Genomic DNA, 22,190 nt, shown 5'->3' with positions numbered 1-22,190 from the left:
TGGTTAAGAGATGTCTTAAACATTCTTTAGCAGTTCAAAGAAATTTTCAGCAGTGTAAAGCAAAAAGCTTTTGATCTATAATCTGTTTTATTAAATCTAAGGTTTCAATATTTAATCTTTTGGATTTTTTTCCCTTTGTCTTTTCTTTCTTTTTTTTTTTTTTAAATAATCAACATGGCAATACTTCATTATATTCTTTGAGATTTCCCAGACAAAAACCTGTTACTATCTCTGTCTCTAATTCATCCTTTTTTGCCTGCTGTGTAGTGAGCATGACATCAATTTATTATAACTAATAATTTACAGTGCCTCCTAGTCACCAAATTACCACCATACATACTGATGATTCAGAGGGGAAAAAACCCAGTATGTACTACTAGAACCAGCATACTCAGCAGCAAGAAAAAGATTGGTTCTTATATTTCCCCTTAATATAAAGTAGCCATCAATCTACATGGATTCTACAGAGCTTCCTGATAACTAAAAATATATTTATATATAGCTCTACCAAATACTATTTTAGCTACACACTGAAAGATAAATATTCAAACTTAAAGGGAACTGTGATAACAAAATGCTAAGTATCTGGCATTTCTACTGAAGACTATTAGTTATCCGCCACTCTGATACTGAGATACACAAATCCACATACACTTACTCTGCTCAAAGCGGAGAAGTTTAATTTTGAAGATAGTTCCATGATAATTTGCACTATCTCCCATGCCCCTGGTACAGTTCTGTTTTCTATTTCAAGTGCCAACAGCTAATATGTTCCACTCTTAAAATAACAGTATTCAAGGGCACTGATTCTTAATGGATGTTACGTAGTGTTTGCATGACTAAACAAGAAGTTTAATTTCAAACCCAAATCCAACATGCCCTCCTTTCTCGTCTACAGGCAGTCTCTGAGCAAAGAGGTACAATCCAGGAAACAGACTAGGGCCACACGGGCATGGTCAGGCTGACGTGCCGGGCATGAGATTAGCGAGACCATGGAACACTTGACAGATCTCAAAGCAGCAGAGCACCAATTCCTGGGTGTTTGTTTTTAAAAAGTCTTAAGGTCCATGAAAGGAAGCCAATAAGCCTTGGAGACGGAGTGGCGGATGGGAATGGGGTGGAGGGTACCTCACAACATGCTGGACAGTGAGTAAGCAGCTCTTCATCAGCTGGTTTATTAATTCACTGGGCCCTGATGATGGAGAGATATTAAGTGCTGTGGTCACAATTGTGATGTGTCCTATGAAAATGGTTTCAAACAGAAGCATTTATGTGGGCTAACTACATACAAGTAACACTTCAGAAAATAAACCAATAGCTATCACACTGTTCACTGAAAGAATATGGTGCCCTATATAAGTTAGTGTACTATGGGAGCTAGGAAAGAGAGTGATGTTAGACCACATCAATAAACTGCCTACAGAAAAGCATCAAGGATTAAAATATACTATACGACCTATGAGAAAAGAAACAGTTTTTTCATTTTTCTTTGCACACAGAAGGACCCTAAAAGCAAGGAAGAATGAATGAATATTCCCACAGTTCGGGAGCATAGCCTAAAGCAGTCCTCCAATAAATATTACATTTCTCATTTTTACTCTTAAAAATTCATACAAGGGCAGCCCCGGTGGCTCAGCAGTTTAGTGTCACCTTCAGCCCGGGGCCTGATCCTGGAGACTCCAGATCGAGTCCCACATCGGGCTCCCTGCATGGAGCCTGCTTCTCCCTCTGCCTCTCTCTTTCTCTAATAAATAAATAAAATCTTTAAAAAAAATTCATACAAGTTTGCATTATAGTCTATGATATCCATGTCTGTGTCACTGTAACAACATCTCTCCATCTCCCAAACTTGATGTACCATTAGTGTTCTGGGGACTTAAGCCACATTTATCCTCTGGCTACTCACTACCACTGTAGCGTATCAGCATACACCTAGATCCCCTTTTGGAGAAACCTGGCTTGAAAATTAAAATCTTATGCCCAAAGCAACAAGATCAGACATAACAAAACCAAAAGCAAAGAGACAAAATTTGGGGAGTGGGGGGGGGGGTGTGTGTGTGTGTGAAATCTTAATTGACTATTTGAAACAAATCTTATCTAGTCCATTTCTTAGAAACAGCCCACTCCTGACAAATGTTTTTTATATTAACATAGCATTTACAGTCAAAAAGAAAAAGAAACCACTCACTACCTAAAATGGGAATAAAAGGTTTTTCTTCTATACCTCATTTTTTGGAAACAAAAAATCGTTGGCTAAAAGAGGAGGAAAGAGTTACACCCACATAAAACTTCAGAATGGGAAGAATTAGTACCAAGTGCTTCTCAATTTTGCCAACTAACAACAGTATTTTAAAAATTATTCATTCCAATTTTGAGAGTACAACTCATGATGCTGGCTGTCTGTCAACAGCTATACCCATTAGTACTTTATACAATATTTCATTTCGAATGTTAACAAAATACTTTTCTTAAACCTTAAAGTACTTCTATCATCTTCCCTGTCTATGCTCATTTATCAATTAACTGCGTCATATAGAAGCCTCTAAGAGGAAGGCAGAAATGGTTAAGGCAAGACCCAATCAACTAGGAAAAAAACCAAGTCAAACATGTGGTGCAAAGATACACTCAAAGAAAATCGATCTTCAGAGAACATATATCAAAACAAGAATACCGTTTTTGCTGAATTTACCAATTGGTTGTAGAAATCCTCTTACAGAGGGGACAATGTTGCTAGGTGACATGGCCAGATACCTAGAATTATAGGTACAATTATACAAGCCTATTTCAAAATAGAATTAGGCCTCCTGCCCTCCTTCCACCTTTTCCTTGAAGTAAAAGTAAAAAGATCAAGTAAGACAGGGCCCAAAAGGCGGGGGGGGGGGGGGCGCTTGCCAGGAGCAGTCACCCAACACAGGGTGTTGGAGCCTGAAGGTAAGGCACCTGTCTGTACGCTGGTATCACAGAAACAGAAGACTGATTACATACAATGGAAATTTATCCAACGAGTAAATATATCTGAGAATAATGAGAGTTAGATGCCTCAAATGTCAAAGAAAAGAGATGAAAATATGAAAAGGGAGATAACAAGAATAATTTTTTTAGTGTTGAAATGAGATTTGGGGTATCAGTGTGAACTCACTGATATAGATAGACACACACACAGGCACTCTAGTTCACTGAACAGGGCTGGGAACAGCGATACTCCAACGGCAGTGAACACACCTAGAGCCTAGATCTTGGCTTCTAGATATTTTTCCTTAAAAGGAACCAGGGTGCCTTAGAGAAATGGCAGACTGCAGATCTATGGCAGAGAAAAATATAAGAGTCTGAAATATTCTGTTGTGCCAGAGAGCAAGAAATCGTCCCAAGAATGACAGAGACAGGTCAGAAAGCCACAGAAACCAGCATGAAAAAGTCTGCCATTCTTGAATTTGGGATGATTTAAACATAGAAAAATAAGAGTAAAAGATTACAACCCAATAGCCAAGATATGGAAGCAACCCAAGTGTCCACTGATTTGATGAATGGATAAAGATGTGGTTTACATGTCCAATGGAATATTACTCAGCCATAAAAAAGAATGAGAACTTGTCATTTGCAACATGGATGAAGCCAGAGTTATACTGAAAGAAATAACTTAGCCAGAGAAAGACAAATACCATATGATTTCACTCATGTGACATTTGAAAAAGAAAACAAAGAAAAAAAGGGGGTAAATAAAACATCAGATTCTTAAATAGATCAAATTGGTGGTTACCAGAGGGAAGGTGAGTGAAAAGGGAGGTAAAATAGGAAAAAAGAAAAAAAAAAAAAGGATTATAACCCATCGAGTAAAATAGGAACACAAGAATATACACTCACACAAATAGATATATGGGAAAAACAAGCTTTTCCTTACTTTCAACTAATAAAAGAAAGAATGGAATTAGAACAGCACCATTTGGCAATCATTACAGTAATACTGCATTCAGCCAAGAGACACTAATGGTTGCTAAAACTAGCAGCAGTGAGTTTGATGAGGAACAGGATCTTTACACAGCCTTAAAGCATCTCTCCACAATGACGCTTCTTAATTAGAAAAAGAAAGTTACTTTACAGTGAAGAAAGCCAGCAGATACCACCTCAATCGAGAGGTCAGTGTTAAAACAGCACCAAAGACAGAACAAATCAAAATCACAAATTGCTAGAATAAAAGAAGAACACAGCATCACTTTGGTAGTATTCCTGCCCCAAATGCACAACTTGGATCTAATCATGGGGAAACAATAAGCAAATCCAAATGGCTAAACCCTCCACAGGCCTGTAATCTCCCCAAAGTGTCAAGGTCTAAAAATCAAGGAAAGAAAGACTGGGGAACTATTTCAGATTGCAGGTGATCAAAGAGAACACCCAGAGCATTGAAAATGCCATCCATTTTCACAGAATTTCAATTCATACGATTTTAGAAAAATGACAAAGGGATATGTACCTGGAATGCCATGTAGCTTTTTCTGTTTAAGGAAAAAGGGTTAAGTTAAGAATCTTCATCACGGATGCTTCAAGACTGGAAATTGTTATACAAATTCAATGTTCCATAGGAAAAAAAACCTGCTAAACAAAAATCATAAACACAAAGTCAGTTGCTATGCAACAATAATGAAATATGTTTGCATGAAGTCAACAAAGAAGGAGAAAAGGAGTGAAAAGAAATCTTTTCTAGGCTAAATTTCCAGGATCAGCTATATACAAATAAGAAACGGCTCCAATATGCAGACAGATTTGTTTAGAACGTACACAGTGGCACACTTCAGCTTATTGGAAGGTGTGGGCAGATAAAGGGTTATGTTACAGACGAATCTAATGGTATGTGATTAATTTGCACTGAAAGACAATTTAGATGGCAAGATCAAGATAGAAAATATAAAAAGTGCCTTCAGCTTTGTAATTTCAACTCTTTAAGATTCCTAACAGGTTAGTGCTGTTAAAAATACTGATCAAGCTTCTCCAAGTACTTGCCTTTAACTTCTAGTCTAATATTTCTGTTCCCCCATCTACCCACTAGCCCTGGTAAAACTTTCTGAAGGCTTCTAGTAAGAAGCATGGAAAGGAAAAAAAGGAGAGGGGGAAAAAAAAGCTCAAATACAAGCTCTGTTTTTAAAGTTGGTATAAGATTTGACTATAATTACTCATTAAATAGTTTGTGATTAGACAGTACCTTTTATGGGTCAGGTCTTTTGAACATGTGGCTACAGGCATACTATAGCGGTAATTTTGCACAGCACACACGGCAGAACCACTCAGAAGAAAAACAGGCCAAAGGCTCTAGCACATCTCAACATCAGCCTCTTTATATCAGCCCATACTCTTGTCACTACAACAACAGTGCATTTGACAGAAAAATACACCCTGATGTAAGTAACAATCTGGCAGTTGATACCAAGATACCTACAACATAGGTGTCGGAAAAGCACTGCTTAGAATCTCAGGTCCTGTTATCTTTAAAATCAAAAATAGTTCCTGTCAGTCAAGAGAAACTGGGGTCAAAGTTATAATAATATAATAATTAAGAAGACTGCAGGGGAGGGGCAAGCGAATACTGCATCTCAAGTGCAGAGGTGTAGTGGAGAGTGGCGACTTCAGGTCACTGAGCACCTCCTATTTCTCCCATCCCCACATGCATCCAACACAAACTTGCCAGGGCCTGTGCACATCATATAAGCACTATAGTTTTTACCTTCCCTTTTCCAGGAGACACAGACCGTGCCCAGGTCTGCATCAGCCTCACCCCACAAACTGTGTCTCCCTCCAACATCTTTAAAAAAAAAAAAAGACTTGCAATCAGGTACATCCTCTGTAATTTTAATAAATTTTTATACACTTTGGTACATTAGATGATGTACAAAGAGCTGAAAATCCTAGGAGAAGACTATAACTCATGGAGCCAGTAATTTAAGGTTTTCTGGAGTATACTATCAATATAAGCCTACAATGTCAGGGCAATGGAGGGGAAAGTATGCAATGTTTAGAAGCTACTGAGTAAACTCTTCAAGGAGCTGCAAGGGCATGGACGCTCACATAATTTTAAAATATAGAGATAAGTAAATTCTTCCAAAACAATTGTTTAAATCAAAATAATCTCCAACTGTAAACAGATTTAGAGTATTCTCATGCCAGCATTCTTACTACATGCTTCTAATCACTGCTCTATGACCTTGGACCTCAGTTTTCTTATCTGTAAAATGGGGATAACAGCACCTACCTCCTTGAATTATTATGAGGACAAAATGAATTTGTACGTGTAAAGTTATAGGGGTCAAGCACTCATTTAAGTATTAAATAAATCCTTGTGATTATTAACACCATAACATAAGTAACACTAGTTTCTGTCAAATTTGCCACTTTATTAATTTTCCTAAGAATTCAAACTGTCTGGAACCCTTCCCTCACACATCTTCCCTAGCTAACAACCACCTTCAACCCTTACCTCACCTTTGTATATCCGTCTATCTGTCCATCCATCTATCCTTCCCTCCATTTGTATTTACTCAGTTATCGGACGCCTGCTACATGCCAGGGACTGTACCAAGAACTGAGAACATGGGAACAAAACTTGGTATTCAGAGACTACTCTCATTCTACAGTCAAGCACTCTCACAATCCAACAGGTTGGTAAGCAGTAGGAAATCCACAACTTCCCCCACCTCAAGTTTCTCATATTTCGGCACCTCTTAAGCTGCGGTGTGACTTAGTAAGAAAGCACTCTGGCACAGTTATTAGGTGGCAGTATCTTCCTTCCAATGGTCCACAGAACAGTGGTGTGTCCTACGATGGAAGGCATCTGAGAATCAATGATACGGCGAAGTTCCACTCTCAGGTGCCAAATGCTTGATTTATTTGCTCTGACCAAATCTGAATTCTTGTCCTTTGCTAAACAATCATAAGTCTGCTTCCTTTCCATGGCTTTTTCAAATTTTGAGTTCAGGTGAAACAATAATTCTGTGACCATGCATTTCAGGGAGATAAGACGTAGATTTTAGGGTCCTCTTTCAGCAGAAGTAGCAACTTCCATAAGAGCATGACTGACATAGCTTTTCAACTCCACTAAAATATACTTTATTCTGCATCCACTTTTTTCCACCTAGTTTTGTAACTTGAGATCTTGAAGAAAATATACAGTCCCTATTTCTTCTACCACACCAAGGAATGATTTTTATTACAAGTTCACTTGGATGGATCAGGCAATGTAAGCTGGGTATATATACCTCCCTTGTACAAATAAACAGTGGGAATCTTTAATGTCTTCATTGTAATGATCTTATTGCAGGTTACAGAAGGCTCAGTTCTTCCACAGTTTTTCCATACAGAGGCCTGTTGGTTTATGTGTTAAAGAAATTAGGTGAAAAAAATTTTGTTAATACATCAAGGAAGTCCACATACAGCAGGCTGCATGGTGGATGCCCTCAGCTCCTAAAGTAAAAACTACCCACTTTTGTCCATCCATCTTTGCAGTCTAATTTTTCACTGCTCCAGTCATACTAAAGCCACATGTAGTTTCCACGGCAGGTTGGACTGTACCATATCCCTGTGACTTCATACTTACTGTTCCCTTTGACAGGATGCCCATCCTTGTAAGACTGGGAACATCTTCTTGGGTCAGTCAACAAGGCTCTGGGAAGAGTCCTGTCCATGTGGACTTCTCCCTGCCACCCACTCCTCTACCCCAAGCAGTCTGTTTCTGGTTTCCTAGAACACCCTATTCCTAGCTCTGTTATTAGTACCATTTCTCTCTGAGATGTGTGATTATACATGATCTCTGTACATGTATAGCCTGTAGGACTACAAGCTCCTTGAAAGTAAGGTTCTTGTCTTATCCATCTTTGATCTTCTGCCTGGCTGAAAGAAGAGGAATGCTTTTTACTCTTACATTAGTCTGTACTACTTCTGTTAGATGGTAAAAAGGTCCTATAAAAAAAAAAATCCAGTCTTTGCAAGAAGTATTTTGAATTCTACCACTGGCACTTTATCTACCTATAAAGGGGAAGGAGTTGGGGCTTGAAGCACTATAACAGCCTTTGCTGTGGGAAATCATCAGAACGAAAGCAAGTTGACTTTAAAATATTCCCAGGTGTTACTATCTGACTACCCTCAACTTGGCTCCATCTACTCCTTACCCTTCTCATCTCACCCCTTCCCACCTGAACCTACTGAATTCGTAACTCATCCTTTAAACACTCCCTCACAGAGGCTGTCCTGCTCACCAGCTGAGGTCAAGCATTCCTGCTCCACATGCCAACAGTTCTCTGTACTTTGTCTTCGAAAGATGGAGAACCCATGTTGTAAAGAATGATATAGTGCCTTTGCATAAATGTATGCTCCAGAGCTCAGGGCTTCCCCATTGCTCAGCCCTGACTCCTCAGTGCCAGGCACATAGCAAGCACACAACTTTTTGCTGAGTGTTGATTTTGCTGAGTACTGAATAAATCACAGAAATTTATATATCCTGTCTCTCCCTTTAGAAAAATTCCACAATGGCAAGGATGGGTACAAGTTTACTCAACTTCATACCCCTGCCATACAACATCACCATCTCATGGAAGGCATTTATTTTATTAACTACCGGTGAATGAACCATTCACATACCTGTCTTCAAAATCACTCTCAGCTTTTGTTAATATTTACCTCAGTATGAAACACTGAATGTAATCATCTTCTGTAAGTTGTTCAGACTTGTTCAGAAAACTTCTGCCATTACCGTTAAAGTGCTCTGCATTAATATTCTAGATGCCTAAGGCACATGAACAACCAAAAAAAAGGGGGGGGGGAGGGGAAAAAAAATCAAACCTAACCTCAGAGATCAATTCAACAATTTTCCACATCCTCATTATAGTCAAGCACAAACCTGTCCAAGCTTAATATTAAAATACAAAAATTGAAAGAGCCATCTGCCCAAATTATAAACAGTTAAAACAGCACCAAATAAAAGCACATCAGCCTGGACTAAACCATAAATAGGATATGAAAAACCTCCTCCTTCAAACAACAAAGAAATACACTACACACCTATTAAAACAGCCAAAATCCAGAATGTGGACAACACCAAGTGCTCAAGAGCGTAAGAGCAATAGAAACTCTCATTCACTGCTGGTGGGAAGACAACATGCTACTGCCACCCTGGAAGACAGCTTGGCGGTTTCTTATAAAGCTAAACACACTATTACCATACATCCAGCAATCACCCTTCTACATATTTACCCAACTGACTTAACAACATATGTCTACACAAAATCATGAATGCCAATGTTTTTATAGCAGCTTTATTCATAATCACAAAAAAACTAGAAGCAATCAAAACATCCTGCAACAGAAGAATGGACCATAGACGTCCAGACAATGGAGTATTATTTGGGAATGAAAAGAAATGAGTTATCAAACCACAAATGAGGATAAACCCTAAATGCCTGTTCCTTACTAAAGAAGCCAGTCTGAAAAAACTATATACTGTTTGATTTCAATTTTATGACATTCTAGAAAAGGCAAAACTCTAGAAACAATAAAAAGATGAGCAGCTGCCAAGGACTTAAAGGGTGCGAGGTGTACAGGAGGAGCACTGAATAGGTGGAACACAGGGATTTTTTTAGGGCAGTGAAACTATTCTGTATGATACTGAAATGATGGATACATGACATTGTACGGATACAGTGATAGATACATTATACTACATACAGTATGCATTAAAATGATGGTGTGTGATACTGTAATGATAGATATTTATCAAAACCCATGGAATTTTATAGCACAAAGAGTGAACCTTAATGTATACAATTTTTTTTAAGTCACCTAAGAGTTCAGGGGACTCCAGGATGGAATGTAGCCAATAACAAAACAAACAGTTTTACAAATATATGAAACAATCACACCAAGGAGAATGGGGGAGAAGGTTGCTGACCCAAGTATGGAAATGAAGAAAAATTAAGATTAAAGCCAAATGAAACTGTACAAGAGCACTGTACTCTAATTGACAAAGTTTCTCACATGCTCAAGATTCAGAAACCGCTACACACAGACACTGGAACTGAACAATTAACTAAAGGGATGATGGATGGCAACAGGTTTCTCACTGCTCAAGTGGGAGGGTACAATCCAACAAAAGGAAGAGGCTCGAATGACCCATGTGCTGATGATCTGACCTGGAGACATCATTACCAATGCATGTCTAGTCTCCTATAGATATAGGTGGTTATACGCAAATAGTTAGAGATCTTTTATACACATGAGCTAGCATACACACCTAGATTTCCTTGCTCTATGTCATCTGAGTGGACCTAGAAGCAATGGACACCCCAATAGCAACCAGCACACCTAGCACCCAGATCTTGGTCTCCAAATGCCCTTTTCCAATAGGAGTGTGGGCTCCTTGAAAATACAGCTGATTCTAGGACATTGGCAGAAAATTTACAAGATAAGCCTGCAGTATCTTCTAATGCCAAAAAGTAAGGGAAGTGCTCAAGAGAAAGGATGGGAAGGGGGAGGAGAAGGGGGGGGGGGATCCAACTGAACAAATTCCCAATGGTCAGAGCTGGAACAATTGTAGCAACCAAATAAAGTAGCATACGAACTGAAATATAAAATAAATACCTACGAGTCCATACTGATATAAATTAACAATTGAGTAAATGAATGGGAGAGAACAGACAAACCTCCTCTCCGGAATTCTATATAATATACATAGACAATATGACGTCAGGCTGTGGGAGCATAACTCCTCACTCCTTAAGTGTGGACTGTGCCTACCTTCCAAAAAGCATATTCTGGAAAGGAGAGCAAAGAGTTTTCACAGAGGAGACACCTAACACTCCCTCAACCAGGTGTCCCAATATCAGTGGTGCTAAATCATGCTGACAGTATTATGACATGATGTGCAGAGAACAGCACTTCACTTCTGTGGTCTTCCTCTCAAATCCCATAACCCCAGTCTAAGCATGAGAAAAACATCAGAAAAATCCTGAAGAGGGACATTTTACAAAATACCTAACCAGGATTTCTCAAAACGATCAAGGCCATCAAAAACAAGGAAAGCTAAAGAAACTGTCACAGACCAGAGGGGCCTAAGGAGACATGATTTAAAAAAAAAAAAAAAAAAAAGACAGTAGGTAAAAACTAAGAACATCTGAGTAGAATATGGCCTTTATCTTCGTAATTTTTCTGTAAATCCAAAACTCTTGTAAAGCCAAAAGTTTATTTAAAAAAAAAAAAAAAAAAAACACAAGCAAATCAAAATCTGTTTCTACTCACTGTTCTGTAAACCACCAAACCTTAGACCAGTGATCCTTAAAGTGTGGTCCCCAGACCAGCAGCATCAGAAGCACCTGGCAACTTGTTATAAATGTCAATTTTCAGGTCCAGGGATGGGGTTCAGCAGTCTGTTTTAAAAAGCCCCTCAGGAGGGCCAAGCGGCTGTTCACAGAGCAAGTGAAGATGAATGCCAGAGGACTTGGATCTCAGCTGAAGGACAGTATTCCAGTTACTGAACTTTCATCAAGTGGACCTTTTGAACAGCATGATCTTCTTCAAAAAAGGTCTGCCTTGTGTGAAAAATGAACTTTTGCCCAGTCATCCTCCTGAATTATCAGAAAAAAATTTCCAGTTCAACCAAGATAAAATGAATTTTTCTACACTAAGAAACATCCAGGGTCTGTTTGCTCCACTAAAATTACAAATGGAATTCAAGGCAGTGCAGCAGGTTCAGCGTCTTCCATTTCTTCCAAGCTCAAACCTTTCATTGGATATTTTAAGGGGTAATGATGAGACTATTGGATTTGAAGATATTCTTAATGACCTGTCACAAAGTGAACTAATGGGAGAACCACACTTGATGGTGGAATATAAACTCGGTTTACTGTAATCTGTTGTGCTGTTCATGAAAATAGAGGGTCTGCATGTTGTTTATAGTCATCCTTTTTCTATAATTTGATGTATACAACATTAAAAGTACTGACACATGAGAAAAAATAAAAATAAAAAAATAAAAAGCCCCTCAGATGACTCTGACACATGGTAACGTTTACACGCACAGAGGACCTGATTCCTCATATGGGACATGGGTGGGACTGTGGAACCAGGTGATGCTCAAGCTGCTGGTCTGTGCACCACTCTTTGAGAATCACTGCTTCAGACCAAGCAAGCACTAACAATAGCCATTAGCTAATGCTTACCATCTGTGAGGTGCTTACCACATCGTGACCATAAGAAACACTCCCACGTTAGAGAAAAGAGAGTGGTTTTTCTCAGGCCACAGCCACATGATGGGACTGTGGAGCCTGTGCCCTGTTCTCTTGAGGGGCTGCATTTCTGGGTAACAGACCCTATTCATCTCCTGAGGCAGGTGTAACGAACTACCACGAACTGGGTGGTTTAGAACAACAGGGATTTACTCTCTCAGAAGTCTGAAATCCAACAGGCCAGTGGTCCCTCCAGAGAAGATTATGCTCTCCTGTCTTCTGGCTTCTGATGGCTGGCTGCTGGCATTCTGGGCTTACGGCCACATCGCTCTAGTCTCTGCCTGTCTTCTCCTTGGTGTTGGTATTATTTCTCTTTGCTTCTCTCTCATAAGGACTCTTGCCATGGCATTCAGGACCCAAATAGATAATGCAGGGTCATCTCCTCATCTTAAAATTCTTAAATACATCACAAAGACCTCTTTTCCAAATAAGATGATGTTAACCAATTTAAGGGATTAGGACTTAATATCTTTGGGTGGTCATTACAACAACTTATTACACATACTATAAGTCAAGATGACATCAATGGATTTCTCCTATAAAATTATAGCAGAGAATGAAGACTTCTGAACAAGGATCTGGCAAGTTTTTTTCTTCCTACAGGGTTGACCACAGACTACCACAGAAAATCAACTCTGAGTGTAGAATATTATCATCTTCTAAACTACCTAAAATTCAATCATACAGTAAATAAATACCTTCATCAAGATTCAAGAATTCAGAGGACTCTTTTTTTTAGAAGATGGTGACTAGCCAGCATCTTTCAATTGACTTTTGAGAAATTTTAAGACTAGCTTAAAGATTTCTTGAGAAACTGATCCGGGAATATTTGTTCTGCTGCTCTCTTTTGCATTAAAAACTTAGGAATTTGATCACACACTTCTTGTTGGTTCTTGGGTTGAGGTCCACCACTTTAAACCCATTTTAAGCCACTTTTTCAGCTAGACATTTACACTAGCTTGATGAGCGTCTAACAAAACTTACAGAGTACTACGAGATCCAACTGCTACCAGCTGAATATCACCTTAAACACATAAGTATACTGAAAATATCCCACCAAAGAAATGTATGAAGCATGAAAATTTTCCCTTTGTCTAAAATTGTCAACAACTGAACTTTACTGGTTCTTTTCAAATGACTACTGACAATAGTTAAAATAAAAAGGTAGAATGCAGCACAGTATGATACAGAAAATGCCACTTCATTGGGGTTAGACTGTAGGCTCTGCAGCTAGAATGCCTGGATTCAAATTCTGAATTGGGCACTTTACCATCTGTACATCCAGGATGTGTTCAAAAACCCCATTTCAGAGAATAGGGTAGCAAGGCTTGGAAGAGCACAGTTTAAACACATTTTCTCACCATAGCAAAAGTGTAGGATGTCCTTTAAAACTCATCCTATCAAAAACAAATTTACTATAAAGGCTTAACTGAATCAATACTCGATTATAACTTTCTCCAGGAATTAATAGTGATTTCTGCCTTCCATGGCAAATGCCCACTTGGAAACCTTATTGATCTACTTACTGCAACCATTACAAAGTGAAGTAGATCACTTGGTGATCAGCAAGCTCTTTGTCCATTAGGAGTTTTATAGGCCCAAAGATGATAACAGGCTACGCCCTTGGTACATTTCTGTATCAATTAATTAAAGATGTGAAGCAACTTCATAATGGTGCATGCAACTCTATGGAGTGGCTTATCTTTTTTAAAATAAGCAAAAACAAATGTACCTGAATATCAAATTCCATGATAAATAAGATCTCTGTATCACAGGGACACAAGCCCCATCACTTCTTACACCAAACAAACAATATTCTAGCTTCTGCCCAGAAGGTGATGGTGGCTGACCATCAGCCATCTTGGTCCACCAGTCGTCAGCTGCCTCCTGAGGTTTATCAGTTTTAAGAAGTAATCCTGTGCATCAGTCATCAGTAGATTTAAAAGTCCGAACGGTGAGTGTTCAGATCCTTCAAGTTCACACTGAGCAAATGCAAATCAAAGATGAGGTCTTCCCCCAGCTCAGTCTCCTTTGCTGGATCCTTCTCATCTCTGATTTCTAGCCACTGGAAGCCCCTGGGCTCAGCCATAGACTTTATCTCTACTAACTCCTTCGGTGATGTCACTGGTTCTCTGACTTTAAACACTGGAAATGCTGATGACTCACACTCGTGTATCTATAGCCTGAACTTCCTCGTCTTCCTCTTCTTCCAACTGCTCAGGCAACTTTTCTCTCTCCCACATCTCATACCTCAGCAAGTCCTATCAGTTCTACCTTCAAAATTCATCAACAAGCTACCCACTTCTCACCACTCCCACTGCTGCCGCCTGCACTAAGCTACCTTTCCCTCTGAGTTACCAGAAGTGCTTGCTCTCCAATCTCCCTGTTCCCCTTCTTGCTTCCCAGCAGTTTCTTCTCCACAGACCAACCAGAGTCGCTTTGAAACAGCTCCCTATACTCCTCTGTCCCAAGCCCCCAGTGGCCTGCCCAGCTCACTCAGCATAGAGTCCACAGTCTTTATCAGGGACAGGCTTTATAGGATCTGGCCCCTTCTACTCATGTGCCCCAGCCACCCACATTCCTTGCTGTCCTAATCATGTATACACTTCCTGCCTCCAGGCCTTTGCATGCCCCATTCCCTCTCCTAGAGATGGTCCTCTCTGGATATAAACAAGGTTCACTTTCTCAGGTGGGCTGGCATTCCCTGACCCCTCTATCACTCTATCTCCTCACCATGCTGTATTTCTTCAGAGTTTAGCACCATCTGCCAGTATATATTTGTCTCCTCTGATGTCTCCATAAAGAAGTAAATGCATCATGAGAGCAAGCGTTGCTCTGCTCACTGCTGCAGCCACAGTGTCTAGAGCAGGGCCTGTCAGAGAGCAGGCATACAGGATAACTTATTTAAGGAGCTAACCATTTAAAAAAATATAAGTGTATTTATATCATCTGGGATATTTCAATTTCCATACCCATCTTCTCCTAATGAAACAACTAGAATTCCAAATTATTGCAGAATCAACTCATAACAATATAAAAAGCCAACAGGCATTCCTCAGGTGGTTTAAAAAAAAAATGAACTCCTCTTTCTGCCTTAAGTAAACCACATAATTATAAATAAAAACAAGTCTTCTTTCTTAAAATTGAATATTCCTGTTGAAGGGGAATGCACAGGTATTAACGTATACAAAAGGAAAAGTAGTACCTACAGTATTTTTCAATAGAAAAATCCTTGAAAATAAGTGCCAGACAGGAAAGAAAATAACTTTGGACCAATTTCTTTATCCTCACAAGGGCTTACTGAGAGAAAACCCAGGAACAAAACATTATAGGGTTAACCATGATGACATTAGAGCACTAGCGTTAAATTGCTAAGTGAATGCTGAAAGATTCTTTTTAGCCAGGGAAAAGTTTTGCTGTAATGGTACCATTACAAATTTCTTACAGTAATAACACGGTGCATTATAAGCCTGCTCAAATGATAAGCTCTTTATGAGGGCTAGAAATCTGCAGCCCTCCCAAACAAAGACCTTTCTGTCTTCAATTTCCTAGAAGTCAATAAGCTAAAAATCACATCCTGCACAATATCCACTTAAACTCACAGAAGATCCAGTCTTCTGTGGCTTCACCCCAGTTCCCCAGGGCACTGAGCGGTCAGCACCATACACTCCACTTCTGTGTGTCCAATTTGATCATCTCTGGGGTTTAACTACTTTTTATTTTGAAATAATTTCAGGTTTATAGCAGAGCTGTAAAGACAATAGAAAGAGATCCCATCTCCTGACCCCGCTTCCTCTAATGTCGGACAACTTATGTAACTCCACTCTACACTACACATAATAAAACTAAAAACTTGACGTTCACATAACACTATTAATGAAACCATAGGCTTTATTCAAATTTCATCGGTTTTTCCACTAATATCTCTTCTCTTCCCATCCAGGACCCTAATGCATTTGCCTGTCATGTCTCCTCAGTCTCTGCCCATCTGTGAAAGTCCCTTAGGCTTTCCTCACTTGTTATGATCTTGCAACTTAGAAGGACAATGGTCAGGTATTTTGTATGTCCTTCAACTTGGGTATGTTTTCTCAGGACCACACTGGAGTTACAGCTTTGGGAGGACTAAGGCACAGGTGAAAAGCCATCTAATCCCATCACATCTGAGTACATGATATAAATATCGGCTTAATACTTCTAATGTTAAGGGGGTGTCTGTCAAGTTTTCCACTGTGAAATAACTATTTTTCCTATTCCCTACCCCATTCAAAAAATGATGGTAGCCCACAGTTAAGGGGAGGGAAATTAAGCTCCATCACCAGGAGAGAAAATTATTCAAAAAAATCCGTGAATTACCATAGTAATTAATAAAGACTTTATAACTCCCTCTTTCCTTTTGTTTTTTTTAACTGAAATTTGTTTGATTAAACAAATCTCAAGTTATGATTCATGGCAACAAAAGCTGAAGCAAGGAAAAGAAAAAAAAGGCAAGCTAAGGCTCAGATTTATAACCAGACCACAAAAACAGACATTTGTAAAATCATCAATTGCAGAGACAAATAGATCTTTAAAAATATCATTTGGTTTTAGCTTTAAACTGTTTGTCAGTTTAATCTCTGGCCAAAAGTTCTTTCTTTTCATCATCACATCAAATAGGACTTCTTTCCTTGTCATTACTCAAGATTTATTGCTGACCAGCACTCATCCTCACTGACTTTCATCCGGCTACACAACTCACTGCAATTAACATGGCTTAGGGGAGAGAAGAAAGGAAAAAAGATTATAAAGCATTAGTCTGTCAAACATATATGATGAGCAGACACTGTATGCCAAGTTCGCTTCCCTGACAACTGAACTGTTAAGTCTCTTACTGAAAAGACCAAAGTCCAAACTCCCTTTTGTCTTCTCTACTACCAGGACAATGCTTTGCATAGAACAGGAATCAAATGAAATGCCAATTAACCAAAACATAACTTTGGTCTCTACATAGTTCCAAAATATCACTGGATCATAAGAAATGTTGCCAAGTATTCATGGCATCGATGGTTCTTACCCCATAAGCAAGAAGAACTATCAGAGAAGCCTAGAAACTGCAGATCATTGGACTCCACCTGCCAAGAGTCTGGTTCTGGGTTTGGGCTTGGAAATTTGCTCTAAAACAAACACCTCAAGTGATTCTCTCATAAACAGGTTCTCTTTGAGAAAGCAATCTAGTGTAAGACCTATGGACAATGCTAATACTTGATGTACAAACACACAGACACACACACACACACACACACACACACACACACACAAATATTCCCACTGAAAAAGGTCCCCATGTCACAGAGTTTGGAAAACTGATGTACAACATGTCTTCTTCTGCCTTACAAAGCTTTACCTCTGACTGTCTCTTCTGACCCAAACATTACGTTACCATCAGGTCCATTCTTGCCTCTGTTCCTTCACAGATAATCTTAACAGTTCAGTTCAACAAAGACCATTAAATATTGGAATTACAAACTTTACAAAGCTTTGCTGTTGCCATCCCTAGACCTCTTACAAATGTGAAAAGATACCATCCTTACTGTGCAGAACAGTCCAAAAATCTAGTCACTTTTAGAGAAGGGGGTGACCCAGATAATTCAAGCCTCCTCCGCACTGTCCTCTCAATCTATCCCACTCCATTCTAGTGGTTCCACAGCCCTACACACTTTCCTGTGTTGCTCACACAATTTTTCCCTGGTTTATTGTTAGTTTACTATTATTAGGTAGTGAGGTATTCTTCATATACATCTGCCCATTTTCACATATTAATAGTAAGTCCTTAGAGCCCATTTTACTCTTATTACCTCAAAATGGCTCATACAGCACTTTGAATACTAATGTAATCGAAAAGGTAGGCTGTCAGTTTATTACAGGAAATGAGTTGATGACATGTGTGATCTCAATCTTTTCAGCTACAAAGAAAATACTATTCAGCTAATAGCTTAAGATAAAGAAAATGATATACTGATTCCACCTCCTGATTATGTGGCTAAGGAGCCCTTTCCTGTAAACTCAACCTAAGTTAAGTATCTCTAGTAGTGACCTTATAATAAGAAAAGTGATTAATAAGAAGGCCTAGAACTATCTTTAACACATTCAAACCAAACTTGAACATGGTGAAGACAAAAGCCCTTTGCTTTTAGATCCATACTGCCTCCCTCACAAGCACAAGATTCCAATATACCAAAGTGGTGAAACCATTTCAGAGATGTTTATGTACTTATAGAAGGTTCTGTTGTGCCAATAAAATAATTACAGGTCCAAACCAACTAACTTCTCCATTTTAGGTCAACTTTGATTTGTTCTGTCAGAATAGTTTTCTCTAATATTTAAAAGCAAAAACCAAGGAGTCCAACACCAGTGTTCCTACAAGTCATATTCAAGTACTTGTTTATACAGGTCAAAACCTATGCAAAGTCCTTAGGGAATGAGTTCTACATGGCTTAGCTTTTCATTCAGATACTTGAAATATTTCATAAGCCCTAGCTCTGTGCCAAGCACTAGCTAGGTATAATATGCAGCATCTCAATTTATCCTTGAAACAATCCTACAAGGTAGCCAATTTCTTATGCCATTTTTTAAGGAGATAAAGGTCCAGAGAAGTTAGGCAACTTGCTGCCCAGGAGGATCACAAAGCTGGTAAAGAGTGGAGAATGAACTATAGAGATTCAAGCCCAGGCGTAGTGCGTCCTAGAGCATGTCCTCAATACTCATTCCCCTGCTTCCCTTGACATTTGTGCCATTTGGCCTCATTTTATGTCTCCCTTTTTCTCACCCCATTCCAACATTTGTCCCCTTGCCACATCTTAAACATCTCATGTGTTACTCTTTACTATCCATCTCTCTGCACCCCAGCCCAGCCCCAATAGAATAGGAGAGAGCAGGGCCTCTACTTTCTACATTGCTGTGTCCCCAACTAGAAAACTGTCCTGATCATAGCAGATGTCCTGAAGTTATTTGAAAAATAACTTTTTTTATGAATATTGTTGACCGATTGGTTGAAAGTTTTTCTAATTTTTAGAGCACAACTCCCTGACTCCTTAAGCAGAAGATAAGAGGATATTCAGAGTGATCTATATCACTAGAAAAGGCAAAATTTTAAGCTGTGAAGCTAAGGTTCCATTATTGACAGTCTTAGCTGACATCAAGGAAAATGATAAAGATGTCCAAAAATTCTCTCCTTCATAAAAGCAAAGAGAACATGAACAAAACAGCTTCCGGCAACCTTTTCAGGACTCTGGATATTAGCCAAAGGCCTAGAATAGCCCAGGAAATATTTTTACAAGAAAAACAGTGAAATTTTAGTAGCAATAGTGAATTTTGTGTCATTTTAACTTGCCAATTCCTACTCCCTTTCCCCAGCAATGTGGTAACCTTGAAAACCAACAGTCCACAATCATGGTGAAAACCAGCAGCCTGGCAGCCACTGGAAGGGGACGGAGCAGGACTGGAGCTCCTTCAAAGCCCCATTCCCAGAGAACTGTCATTATCTGACCTGCCTAGTGGTTTCCTAGAAGACCCTACTTGTAAGGCTGTATTTATTTGACCTGACTCAGAGCCCTCCTATTACAAAAAGCCTCTTGGCAGGGAAGGGAGAAAATATTTGTCAACAACAATCACAGGCAATTGTTGAATATCATGTTGCCTGAGGAGGTGGCTAACAGCATGGGCAAACACACAGGCTAACCAAAAAGCTTAAAAAGAAAAGTTGAAGTATGATTTGTCCATAAGGTGTTTTGAAAAGTTTTAATGTATTTGTGGGAACCTATAAGGCCATGAACATGCATGGAAATGTGCTCATGTCCAGGGAAGACCAGAGAAGGCCCTAAGCTTTCATCTCTGGTTGACCTTGAGGCTCTGTACAAGCAGGAAGTGAGGCTAAGGAAGAGCTGAAAACTACATGGTAAGTGTTGAAGGCAAACATTGAGTACACAGAGCCCCTAAGCCAAGACTGGGAGACTTCACAGTTCCAAGCATCAAAGGAAATCTTTTCCAATCATTAGCTGACCCCTAAGCAAACCAAGCAGATTTTAGTAGCTATACACAAACAAAAAATACAGACTTTACAAAAAGTCACTAAACAAACAACAGCAACATCATCAAACCCTGGGGAGGGGACAGAATCTGACTACCAGAGTTGATATATTATTTTAAGTATCCCATTTCCAAGAAGAAATTATCAGACAATGCGGGGGGTGGGGGGGTGGTAGTAGCAGCCAATAAGGAGATAGAAATTATTAAAAAAAAAAAAAGAGCTATGTGAAAATTCTGGAGTTGAAAGTCATGATAACTGGAACAACAACAACAAAAAAATCACAACAAATTTGAACAGATAGAAAAAAAGATCAGTAAACCTGAAGACAGGTCAACTGAGATTACCCAGTCTGAGGAATAGAAAGGAAAAGGAATAAAGAAAAATAGAGAAAACCTAAGCATATGCACAAGGCAAAGAAGGAGAACAAGAAAAAGAACAAAAATATTTGAAGAAATAACAGCTGAAAACTTACCAGGTTTGATGAAAAACAATCCACACACCCAAGAAGCTCAACGAACTCCAAGTACAATAAACTCAGAGAGCCACACCTAGACATGTCATCATCCAACTACTGAAAGCCAGAGCCTCAAAAGCAGCAAGAAAAGAGACTCATTGCCTATAAGGGATCCATGGAAAGATTAACAACGGATTTCTCACCAGAAACCATGGATGCCAGAAAGCCTCCAATCAAAGTGCTCAAAGAAAAAGACTGTCAACCAAGAATTCTCTACCAACAAAACCATCTTTCAAAAGTGAAGGAGAAATTCAGGCATTCACAGATACACAAAAGCTGAGAGAATCTGTTGCTAGCAAATATATCCTATGAGAAATAGAAAAGGAGGCCTTTCAGCCTGAAGGGAAAGGACACTAGACATTAACTCAAATATACATGAATAAAAGGAATATGGGTAACTGCATAGGTTACCCATTTACTCCATAAAAGGAGGGCAGCCCTGATGGCCCAGCAGTTTGGCACCGCCTTCAGCCCAGGGTATGATCCTGGAGACCCGGCATTGAGTCCCACGGCATCGAGTCCCACGTCAGGCTCCCTGCATGGAGCCTGCTTCTCCCTCTGCCTGTGTCTCTGCCTCTCTCTCTCTCTGTCTGTCATGAATAAATGAATAAAATCTTAAAAAAAGGGGGGGGGCAATATAAATATACTGTTTGTAACACTTTTTCTCTAATCTGATTTAAAAGACTATGCAAAGCAATAATTATAAATCTGTGTTGATGGGCCTATCCTGTATAAAGATATAATTTGTGTGACAATAATAGGAAGGAATAAGAAGAAAATGGAGCTTTTATCAAAGCAAAGATTTTTGTATGCTCTAATTATTAAGTTGGTATTAATGCAACCTATGTTGTTATCAGTTAAGGTGTTAACTGTAACACTCAGGGTAGCTTCTTCAAAAATAACTCAAAAAAAAAAATAAAAGTGACAAGAGAGTAAAAACGTATAAAAAAAAAAACTATGTAACACAAAAGAAGGTAGCACTGCAAGAACAAAGAAACAAAAGAGACATGATCTAGGAAACAAACAGCAAAATGACAGACACAATATCAGTAATGACATTAAATGTAAATGGATTAAACATCCCAATTAAAAACTGATCCAACTACATGCTATCTATAAGAGACATTTTAGATTCAAAGACACAAACAGGGGTGTCTGAGTGGCTCAGTAGGTTAAGCATCTGACTCTTGATTTCAGCTCAGGTCATGATCTCAGGGTTGTGAGGTAGAGCCCCATGTTGGGCTCCTCGCTCAGTGTGGATTCTGCCTGGGATTTTCTTTCTCCCTCTCCCTCTCCCTCCACCCCTCCCTCAGGGCACACACCCCTCTCTCAGTGAAATAAACTCTTAAAAAAAAAA

The 22,190-nt window shown here is 39.2% G+C and overlaps 1 protein-coding gene and 1 pseudogene across 1 annotated transcript in view; one reads left to right on the top strand and one right to left on the bottom strand.

Annotated features, from left to right (window-relative positions):
• Window positions 1-22,190, bottom strand: part of CHSY1 (chondroitin sulfate synthase 1) — a 72,001-nt gene that overhangs the window by 28,136 nt on the left and 21,675 nt on the right. The window lies entirely within an intron of this gene.
• Window positions 11,439-11,900, top strand: LOC112922353 (proteasome maturation protein pseudogene; annotated as a pseudogene).

Source organism: Vulpes vulpes, chromosome 14 (genome assembly GCF_048418805.1).
Source record: "Vulpes vulpes isolate BD-2025 chromosome 14, VulVul3, whole genome shotgun sequence".
Lineage (NCBI taxonomy): Eukaryota > Metazoa > Chordata > Mammalia > Carnivora > Canidae > Vulpes > Vulpes vulpes.
This window is presented reverse-complemented; position numbering and strand designations above follow the sequence as displayed.